We start from the raw sequence: 12,388 nt of genomic DNA on the forward strand, positions 1-12,388 counted from the left end.
TATGCTATTCTATATTGACAACAGGTGGGTTCTGTTAATTTAAAGTCACAGTTTAAACTTACTGTGTGGTCTTTCGCTAATCCAAATCATGATTTTGGTTGAGAATTTAAGCAACTATTGATTTTTTGACTTATTCGAAGATTGGGTACTTTATGCTTTAAGCTTTTGAAACTCTCAGTGGCTGTATAAATGCCTGGCTCATGATTGCGGGATGCATCCAGGTGTTATAATTATTTTAGTGCCTCATTTTCAAGTGACCCAGAGAAGGAATTTGGTGGCAGGCTTTGGAATTCTTTTCCTGTAAGTTGACAACAAAACACATTCCAAAATAAAATATCTGATATGCCCATAATAGGCAGTGAATTTGGGATACACAATATAGTAGCTGCATTTTTCAGTTGCCTCACAGAAGGAAGCAACTTCTAGACCTTTCCAATCTTCATCAAGACTTAGTAGGCAAATTGGTTGCCCCAAGGGTTTCTTGTCTGGTGACCAACCTTGGCTGATGGGAAAAGACTACTTTGAATTACTGCAAATTTGTTTCATAATTTAAGCAAGCCAGAAACAAGGAAGAACTGAAGACAGAGTATAGCTCAGTGAAGAGAACTACTGTAACTATTGAAGGGAACTATTGGACTATTTTAAGGAAGACTTCTGCAGCATGGCTATTCTGGGAAATATGAAATGTGAGCAGGTCAGGCAGTATCAACCCAGGTATTTGAGGATTTAAGATCTGAAATAAAAATCTAAGGGAAAGAATATACTCTCTCTGAATGTTTAATCATAAAGTATAAAACTTAGAAGTGGCTAAGTTTGAAGTCTTTGCTGAAAGTTGGAAAAAGCAATCTTCTGTTTGAGTTAAAGTCTACGGCAAAAGTTCATTAACACTTGAAGAAGATGGTAATATTTTAGTGCTGCTAAGATAAAAAGAGAATATTGAACAAAAGCAAAAATTTTTTTTTCAGAATTTGTGATAAGTACGTTTTCTCATTGTAAACTTGCTGATTATTGTGTTTTGGTATTTTTATGCAGAAAGAAAATGATTAAATCAGAGAAATAGGGTATCAGTGTTCCCTACAGAGGGTTTTGGCAATAATTTCTGAAGTGGCTTCCAACTTTGCATCAAAGTGAAATTCAGTTTTTGCCGTGGGTGAAAAACTTAACATGATTTGCCTCTGCTCAGCCACCAAGCTGTGTACCCTTGTCTTCTGCACACCCCTCTTACTTCCTCCATCACTGCAACTACACTGGTTTCCTCTGCTATTCTGAGGACAGGACGATCTCATCTCAGCAATTTTACACTTTCTGTGTCCTCCTGCTGGAAACAGTCTTTGCATGGAAGCTCCTTTCTCGCCTTCATGTCTCTGTCCAAATATCACTTTATACATGTGTATTCCCTGATATCACTATATACAATAGCACCCTACTCATCAATGTTTATCCAGCTCTACTTTGTTTCCTTTTTACAGCATTTAACACCCCCAACACATTATTTGCTTCCTTCTATCTCCCACACTAGGATGAGGACGTGGACTTGGATTCACTACTGTGTCTCCAGTACCTTGAACAGTGTTTGGGATATGGTTTGTCCTCAAAAAAGATTTGCCAACTACTATGTATAAAATAAATAAACAATAAGGTTCTACTGTAGAGCACAGGGGACTATATTCAATACCTTGGAGTAACCTGTAATGAAGAAGAATATGAAAACTAATATATGTATGTATATGTATGACTGAAACATTATGCTGTTCACCAGAAATTGACACAATATTGTAAACTGACTATACTTCAATAAAAAATAAATAAATAAAATCACTAGAAAATACAATGAATATCATTACTGACACTAATAATTTTAACAACTTAATGAATTGGACAATTCTCTAGAAATAAATAAATCACTAAAACTGACTTGTAAAAGAAAAAAAAAGATTTGTCAAGTGAATGAATGATGAATGATGAATGAGAATATATATCAATCCTTTATGACCTATAGTTTCAGAACTCCCTTAAAGTAACTTACAAATGGGGAGATCTGCCTAGTTAGCCATGAAAACTTAGAGAAGGCAGGAGTGGAGCCATGTCAGTCAGTTTCTCTCTCTACGTGACAGTTTGGGAAAAGGAGCAGAACAGACCAGCAAAGGCAGACAGTTTAAAATACATGATCAGCGAATAATTTGAAGCAACAGTGACACAGATAACTTCAAAGAGTAGGTAGATAATCAGATACACACACACACACACACACATGCACACTGTAAATCTTCCCCTCTTAAGGAAAAGGGCTCCCAGTGGGAGAGCTCTCTTCCTCTTTGAATTGTTGCAAATCCAGTGTGGGAATTTTTAACAGGAACATAAGAAGCAGTTAGTGATACCCAATAACTGTTAATTTACTGGGAATTATCTGCAGAGTAAAATATATACACTCATTGATTCATAGCCATGATCCAACTTGAGTTTTTTTGCAACACTTATTAAAAATATATTCTTATTGAAGAATAGTCAGTTTACAATGTTGTATCAATTTCTGGTGTACAGCACAATACTCCAGTCATATAGGAACATACATATATTCGTTTTCATATTCTTTTTCACTATAAGTTACTATGGATATTGAATATGGTTTCCTGTGCTATAAAGTTAGTATCTGCAAATCCCAAACTCCCAGTTTATCCCTTCCAAACTGCTTCTGCCCCTGGTAACCATAAGTTTGTTTTCTATATCTGTCAGCATATTTCTGTTTTGTAAATAAGTTTGTTTGTCTCTTTCCTTTTTTTAGTTTCCACATATAAGTGATATATGGTGTTTTTCTTTCTCATTCTGGCTGACTTTACTTAGAATGATATTCCAGGTCCATCCATGCTGCTGCAAATGACATTGTTTTATTATTTTTTATGGCTGAGTAGTATACCATTGTGTAAATATATCACAGCTTCTTTATTTAGTCATCTGTCAATGGACATTTAGGTTGTTTCCATGTCTTGGCTATTGTAAATAGTGCTGCTATGAACATTGGGGTACAGATGTCTTTTTCAATTAAGGTTCCCTCTGGATATATGCCCAAGAGTGGGATTGCTGGACCATATGGTAAGTCTATTTTCAGTCTTTTGAGGAATGTCCATACTGTTTTCCATAATGGCTACACCAAACTGCATTCCCACCAGCAGTGTAGGAGGGTTCCCTTTTCTCCACACTCTCTCCAGCATTTATCATTTGTGAACTTTTGAATGATGGCCATTCTGACTGGTGTGAGATCATATCTCATTGTAGTTTTGATTTGCATTTCTCCGATAATTAGTGATATTGAGCATTTTTTCATGTGCCTATTGGCCATTTGTATGTCTTCCTTGGAGAACTGCTTGTTTAGGTCTTCTGCTCATTTTTGGATTGGGTTGTTTGTTTTTTTCTTATTCAGTTGTATGAGCTGTTTATATATTCTGTATATTAAGCCCTTGTTGGTTTCATCTTTTGCAAATATTTTCTCCCATTCCATAAATTATCTTTTTGTTTTGCTTATGGTTTTCTTTGCTGTGTAAAAGCTTGTAAGTTTAATTAGGTTCCATTTGTTTATTTTTGTTTTTATTTCTATTGTTTGGGTAGACTGCCCTAGAACATCACTGAGATATATGTAAGACAATGTTTGGCTTATGTTTTTTTCTGTGTGGTTTATAGTGCCTTGTCTTATGTTTAAGTCTTTAAGCCATTTTGAGTTTATTTTTGTGTTTAGTGTGAGGCAGTGTTCTACCTTCATTGATTTACATCCAGCTGTTCAGTTTCCCCAACACCATTTGCTGATGAGACTGTCTTTACTCCATTGTATGTTCTTACCTTCTTTGTCAAAGATTAATTGACCAAAAGTTTATAAGTTTATGTCTGGGCTCTCTATTCTGTTCCATTGATCCATATGTCAGTTTTTGTATGAATACCATGCTGTTTTGATTACTGTAGCTCTATAGTATTATGTGAAGTCTGGGAGTGTTATTCCCCCAGCTTCATTCTTTTTCTTCAGTAATGCCTTGGCAATTCTGGATCTTTTGTGATTCCATATAAATTTTAAGGTTATTTGTTCTAATTCTGTGAAAACAAGACAAGGATGTCCACTCTCACCATTTCTATTCAGTATAGTATTGGAAATCCTAGCCATAGAAATTAGACAAGAAAAAGAAATAAAAGGGATCCAAATTGGAAGAGGAGAGGTAAAATTGTCATTATAAGCAAATGACATGATACTATACATAGAAAACCCTAAAGGCTCCACACAAAAAATACTAAAGCTAATAAAAGAATTTGGCAAGGTAGCAGGATACAAAATTAACATACAGAAATCAGTGGCATTTCTTTACACTAACAATGAATATCAGAAAAGGAAACTAAAGAAACAATCCCTTTTAAAATTTACATCCAAGGAAATAAAATACTTAGGAATAAATCTGACCAAGAAAGTGAAAGATTTTTATGCAGAGAACTACAAAACATTCACTAAGGAAATTAAAGATGACTTAAAGAAATGGAAAGATATCCCATGTACTTGGATTGGAAGAATTCATATTGTTAAAAATGGCCATACTACCCAGAGCAATGAACAGATTTAATGAGTTTTCTTACAGCTTTTGATTTAGGATGATTTTCATAGAACATATTCTGCAGGCTCATTATTGTGAGATAACCAGAAACATCGATTCTCTGTCCAACTATAGATGGAAATGGCAGGGTTAAGCAAAGTTGAACTGGTTTCTATATGAGAGGACTTCTCAGGAAGAATTGGGCATCTGGATAAGTCCCCTGCAGCTGTAAACCAAGTGGAGCAGAGCCCTGGTCTCCCCTCAGTTCTGCAAGGATTAAGTCATACCCAATGGGGTCACTGACCAACAGTGTAGTCTGAGAGGAAATTAAGATAGCAACAGAGTGAGTCCCTCACGTTTTGGTCATGCAGCTCCTTAGATACCTAGATGTATATCTCAGGAAAGATTTAATGAACCCAGATTCTTGTGTCTTCCCATACATAGAAAAACACTAAAATCATTCACTTGACATACATGTTCTTTGTGACTAGCAATAAATTTTTACTGAGATGTCTGTTTGAATGCATGTATTTCTCAGACAAAATCATCTATAAACTGATTTCTTCTCTATCTCTTTAAAGAAATTCCCTCAGAGCTCCTGAAACCTCAGTAAGTTCCCTGAATAAAACCTAATCTCACAACTCTTACATCGTGAATTTTTCTTTCACAGGACACAGCTATTTCTGGTGAAACACCAACTCCTTTGGTCTTCTTCTTTCATGTTTGCAAAGTTTGTAAGTAAAAAATTAGAATGTTCCCTTTCTAACCAGCACACATAATGGTTGAGCCAGCTCTGAGAAGCCTGATCTTTTTTCTCATTTGTTTTGCACAGAAATGGTTTAATTTTTTAAAATTTATTTGGGAAGAATGGTACTATAATATATATTTTTTTCATTCAAGAAAATGTCTTTATTGGCTCTGAAGAAACAAAATTTGGGGAGAATATAAAAGTTCTTGGGACTTTTGGATTCATTCTGTCAGCTCTGTAAATCGGGACTAGTGGTCTTCCTACTGTGCCCCTCCTTCCCACAGTGTGACAAGAGGCAATGTGGAGGGCACCTGATGTTGGAGATGCTCCTCTTACACCTGTGTGTAATGGTCCTACCCTCCAGCTGCACTCTGCATTCACTCTTCCCCATGAAGAAGGTGTGTGTTCTCTCTTTGGTGGATCACAGATGTTGATCCATTTCTCCACTGGGGATGGAGATGAGGGTTCCTGCTGACAATCCGTTGAAAGACCATCTCCCTCTCTACTCCAGATTAATGTAAAGTCCAGATCCTGGATCAGTGTGTCTTCTCTTCACATCCATGAATTTCCCCAAATGATCCTTCTCAACACCTTTACAAAAATTACCAAGTTCCTCTTGATACATGGGAGATACGTGACTCCATTCAGTTTTTAAAAATAAGCTTTACCTTCACGCCATACACAAAAATAAACTCAAAATGGCTTAAAGACTTAAACATAAGACAAGACACTATAAACCACATAGAAGAAAACATAAGCAAAACATTATCTCACATACATCTCCGTGATGTTCTCCTAGGGCAGTCTACTTAAGCAGTAGAAATAAAAGCAAAAATAAACAAATGGAACCTAATTAAATTTACAAGCTTTTGCACAGCAAAGGAAACCATACGCAAAAAAAAAAGATAATTTATGGAATGGGAGAAAATATTTGCAAAAGATGAAACTGACAAGGGCTTAATATACAGAATATATAAACAGCTCATACAACTTAATAAGAAAAAAACAAACAGCCCAATCCAAAAATGAGCAGAAGAACTAAACAAGCAATTCTCCAAGGAAGACATACAAATGGCCAATAGGCACATGAAAAAATGCTCAGTATCACTACTTATCAGAGAAATGCAAATTAAAACTACAATGAAGTATCATCTCACACCAGTCAGAATGGCCATTATTCAAAAATCCAGAAATGATAAATGCTGGAGAGTATAGCCCCACAACTGTGGGAACAAAAGAATAAGCCTTGGGCTGGAATGGTAAACAAGTTATAAAAGGCGGCAGACTCAGAGGTGAGAAGGTTTTTTAGCCAATGACGAGTAAGATCTGCCAAGAAGAATGTTGTTAAGCAGCTGCTTCTCATATGTTCCACCCTGATAAGCTGTAAGGCTCACTGGTGCCAAGACGAACATGATTTACCAAAACATCAATGGTCTTGTGATCTTATGATCTGCCTGTTCCCCTAAAGAGTCATAAATAACATCATACCTTAGTTAACCATTTTCCTTATCATTCTTCTTTGCTATATAAAATTATGTAATTTAATAAAGCTTTAAGAGTAGCCATCAGCTCTCTCTGCATATGGTGTGTGTGTGTACATTGATATTACGACAACAATAGGAGAGGGTGTGGAGAAAAGGGAACCCTCCTATACTGCTGGTGGGAATGTAGTTTGGTGTAGCCATTATGGAAAACAGTATGGACATTCCTCAAAAGACTGAAAATAGACTTACCATATGACCCAGCAATGCCACTCCTGGACATATATCCAGAGGGAACCCTAATTCAAAAAGACATCTGTACCCCAATGCTTATAGCAGCACAATTTACAATAGCCAAGACATGGAAACAACCTAAATGTCCATTGACGGATGACTGGATAAAGAAGCTGTGGTATATTTAATACAGTGGAATACTACTCAGCCATAAAAAATCATAAAATAATGCCATTTGAAGCAACATGAATGAACCTGGAGAATGTCATTCTACGCAAAATAAGTCAGAATGAGACAGAAAAATACCATATGACATCACTCATATGTGGAATCTAAAAAAAAAAGACAAATTAACATATATAAAACAGAAACTGATTGACAGACATAGAATACAGACTCATGGTTGCTAGTGGGGAGGTGGCTGGAAAGGGATAAACTGGGAGTTCAAGATTTGCAGATACTGACTGGCATGTGTGAAACAGATAAACAAGTTTACACTGTATAGCACAGGGAAATATATTCAATACCTTATAGTAGCTCATGGTGAAAAAGAATAAGAAAATGAATATATGTATATTCATGTATGAGTGAAGAATTGTGCTGTACACCAGAAATTGACACAGCATTGTAAACTGACTCTACCTCAATAAAAAAAGAAAAAAACAAGCTTTATTTTTAAAACAGTTTTAGGTTTACAGAAAAACATAACAATAGGGCAGAGAGTTCCCACATACCCTACATTCAGTTTCCCATATTATTAATTTTTTACATTAGTATATTTGTATATGTGTACACTTGTTATAATTAACAAACTAATATTAATACATTATTATTAAATAAAGTCCATACTCAGTTCATGTTTCTATAGTTTTTTACCCAATGTCCTTTTTTCTATTCCAGGATCCCACCCAGGAACCACAATACATTTGATAATCATCTCTCAGGCTCCTCTTGGCTCTGACAATCTCTCAGACTTTCTTGATCTTGGAGACCTTGACAGTTTTGAGGAGTCCTGGTCACATATCTTTATAGAAAGTCTTTCAGTTGGCATTTGCTGGTGTGTCTTTCATGATTAGACTGGGGCTACCTTTTGGGGAGGAAGAGCACAGAGGTCATGTGCTCTGTATTCTGATCACACCGTGTATCAACTTTCCACTATTGATGTTGACCTTGGTGGCCTGGCTGAGGTTGTTATTATCAAATTTCTCCACTGAAAAGGTACTCTTTTTGCCCCTATTTCATAGGCATTATTTGGAAGAAGATCATTGTGCAGAGCCCACACTTAAGGACTGGACAGTGGTGCTCCATCATCTTGAGGACCAGCTGTAGACTCTTTTATTTTTAACACTGAGCCTTTGATACATGTATCTGTGGTTGTGCCATATTGCACAAGGGAGTTGTCCTGTTCAGTTACTGAGGATATTTCCTAATTCAGAAAGCAACTGACAGACCATTGTGGGGTGAGTAAAGATGTAGAACTGGGTAAAACAAAAATGGTCTTTTATTCATTGGACACTTTCTCATCAGTGTGATCCTGGCCTCAAACTTGATGCTGCATCAAGGACCTGTTCTCAGGAAGGTTATAATTAAGCAAAACAAACAAGTAATGTAAAAAAAAAATTTTTTTTTTTAAAAAGCAAATCCTCAGGAATGCATGTGGGCAAGAATTTAAGATAACTTTTTTTTTTTTTTTTTTTGCTGCCTGAAAAAAATTTCTACAGAACAGTGCAGTGTTTCTCAGAACTTAGTGGGAATTTCATGCAAATAGACCCAAAAATGTGTGGCTATTTTCAAATAGCCAGAATGTGACCCTGTTGATGTCCCAGAGAAGAGGGTGACATGGAACCCTCAGCCTTTGCTGATGGGTTTCCTATGGGGCCTCAGGGACATATGGTCCCCTGTGAGAGAAACAGCAGAAGGACTGGGCCAGTGAAAACATTTCTCCCATCTTACCCACATGGATTTTTCACAAGCTGCCTAAGTTTATTCATGTCACTTCCATTTGGAATGAAATAGCCATTTTACTGCCCTTCTTCAGCCATCATGTGGGCTCGAGAGCATCACCTGCGCTGCATAGACAAATATTCCCAAAGAATATTCCAAACTACCAGGTCCCAGGGTGTCAGTAGATGTACACACATGATTACTACCCTGGGAATTCGATGGGCTTGGTGCAGTCTAAGGTTTATTTTCACACTTTTCTTTTTTATTAATTATATCTAAAATAAACCTGCCTGGAACCAAGGGTCTTGTGAGTTCCAAATTATTCATTTTCCACTTCTTTCAGGTTGAAAGAACTTTGTGTGTCCAGCTTTGCCCAGAATGGCTCCTGGGTAAATTCTGATCATTAGATGCCTGTTCAAGTGATCCTACTCTTCCACTAGGGGTTAATTTATACTGAGTTCTGCCCCATTTCTGAATGAGACTTGGTGAAGTTTTACTGGGACTACGCGGCTTTGGGAAAGAGTTCCCATCACTCCTTAATTCATGAAAAAGGGAGATGCTTTGGGTATCTTCCTAGATGGGTTGATTCCTGGTCTGTTGTGGTCTTTTGTGAGCATGAGGGGTGCCAGCGTGGGAGATTCAGATATGCCAAGGAGGGCAGAATGGGGAGGAAAAAAGAACTTTGGTGCCGTGATGTCACTGGACAGCTGAACTGACATGCTGTGGACCAGTTCTTTACGAATAACGTTTTTGTCCATGTCGTTTAAGCTGTCGACTGAAATAAACGCACAACCTAAAAGTTGAGAGTTATGTTTTATTCAGTGGACATTTCTGAGGACCCGTACCCCTTCAAGCCCAGGATGACAGCCTCTCAGATGGCTCTGAGGGACTGCTCCGAAGAGATAGGGGAGGAGCTAGGATATACAGGAGTTTCACAACAAAGACCAGGTAGTTGGAACATTACTTGTTAACTAAAGAAAATCAGACATCTCAAGTTAATCTTTTAAAGAATTTAGCACTTTTCTATGTATGGGAGGGAGCAAACATTTGGGCTCATTGAATTCATTCCTTTGACAAGCACCCAGCTATCTAGGGCCAGGATCCTGCCCTTTCTTATTTTGAGTCCCCTCAGGGTGCACCACTGTGAGTGGCTGCAGAGCCCAGGCTGCAGGCTTGTCTTCACTGTGGGGGTGGTAGCAGTGGCTGATGACTTGATGGCTTCAGCATTCTTTTTCACTGATATGGCTTGCAGCATTTTTCATTCACATCACTGTACCTTGATGTTCTGAACTCTAGCTATCCTGCAGCAATTCTGCAGAAAAAGAGAAAAACAAAGGGGGAGAAGTAGGAGTAAGAGATCATGCCCATCCAGACAGACAGAGAGAATAATTTTGGTGTTTTTATTATCCAGTTTCAGGATCCCCTTACTCCAGAGGGTTGGCCTTGGGTTCCATGAAATAAATTTACATTTGTTAATGTTTCACTCTTTTTGTTGAAAGAAATCAAGGGAGTGTAGGTTACTTGCAACCCTCTAATTCTTGACTGAGGTACTTGTGAACTAAGGGAGACTTGATAGGATTTGTTTTTTCCTCTTTGGTAATGCCACGGCAATTCACATTATCTCATGACATTACTTGCAATCTTCTTTGCATTAGAGCTACTTGGTGACTTTCATAATCTACTTTAGCAGTATGTGTTTAAGAGCAAATATTAGCTTTACTCATTTTTTAAATCTATTAAGTCATGAAGCATTATCCTTTGCCCATAATAGGAACTGAAAAAATTTGTTGGAAGGGAACTATAGACTGAAGAAGGAGAAAATGAATGTTTTCAACCCATCCAAATTAAATGTTTATTTTAGGTATTTTAATACCCTGGACCACTGAATAAAGTTATATCCAAATAAAAATGATTTAGTTTATTCTAAATTAGTTAATACAATTAAATTCTTTTCAGCACCAACCGATGTTGCCACCCAAGGAGCGTTTCAAAATCATAACAAATGCCGTTGTAAGGTTTTTGCATATTTTTGGTGGTTAAGTAGTTCTTTTAAGAAACAAACATGTTCCTTTTTAATTAACTTGAAGACAATGAATTCCAAATGGGATTTTATTGACAATGATCTTAAAACTCTTATTAAGAAGAGGGATAGCTGTAGGGTTGGCATTGCTCTAATAACCCTTCTTTTAAATAGTGTGTGAATTATCTTCTTTGAATAGTGACAGTCAAAGAAACTCTATAAATATTTTTACTAAGATGGATTGACTCTAAGCCCCTGACCTCCCTTTTCTCAGAGCATTTACTTGGGAAACCTTGTAATTGCAAATTCTTTCTCTGCCCCTTTGAAATGTATATAAATCCTTCCCTGGCCTCTTGCCAGTGTTACTACCCCGGAATGTCTTTCTCAAGGACCTGGGAGCCATTCCTTTGAAGTGTAATCATCAAGGAAGTGGTGCTGGTGTTACTGGCTCTCAGATATCAGCTGTCCCCAAGTATCCTGGGAGGGTCTGAGCTCACTTCCTTAGTCACTTCCAGTTATAAAATTACTTCCTGAAATGAAGATTTGAGAAAGTAAGGCCAATTAGCAAACACAAGCAACCTAAAATCCCAGCCCCCAACAGTTCTTAAAAACTCTCCAACCCCTTTTTTACAACAGAGTTTAGACTGAATTCTAGTCTCTCTCTCTTATTGCAATAGTCTTGAATAAAGTCTTCTTTTCTGTTTAACAGTGTGGTGAAGTTTTTGCTATGACTGTTTCGATGAAAGAAGAAGGTAATTTCCCTCAACAGAGATGCTACCAGGGAACTGTCAGTATTACATGTATTCAATTTTCAGATATTTAATTGCTTTACGTGTTTTATTGTGGGGTAACACTAGATTGCCCTTACATTTGGTTATGTTGGTGGACTTTGCATCACTAACTGTCAGACAGTTGATTTTCTTCTGCTCATTTGCAGAAAGGAAAGCCCTAATTCCCTGTTAGTTCTGAGGAGGCTGGAGATTCTGGAATTATTTCCTTCCAAGACTCAGGGTGCACTTAGAGAGATTATTTTTGTGGTAGGTAGGGGTTTTCCTATTGAAGGCTGCCATTCCATGCTTTCTGAATTTTTGCTGCTTGTAACACTTAACTTCTTAATGCTTCGTGCTGTGATAACTCTTAATAACATGCCCATCTTGTGTCAATTATTTCTGCTGCTTTGACAAGAGCATCTTTTCAGGTAAGTACACTCCTGTTAGGGAACCAATGCTATTCCAGTAATGAAACTGCTTTCAGCACTCTTTTTTTGCCTTCCAGCTCTGCTTGCCTCTCCAGGCACCTGGCTCCTGCAGGTCGTCCCCTTGTCCTGGGATTTTTCCATCAGGGAGCCTGTCCAAGGGCTGGACTGGACAAACACTCGCAGATGAAGGGCAGAGGG

Source organism: Camelus dromedarius, chromosome 6, assembly GCF_036321535.1.
Source record: "Camelus dromedarius isolate mCamDro1 chromosome 6, mCamDro1.pat, whole genome shotgun sequence".
In the NCBI taxonomy this organism is placed as follows: Eukaryota; Metazoa; Chordata; class Mammalia; order Artiodactyla; family Camelidae; genus Camelus; species Camelus dromedarius.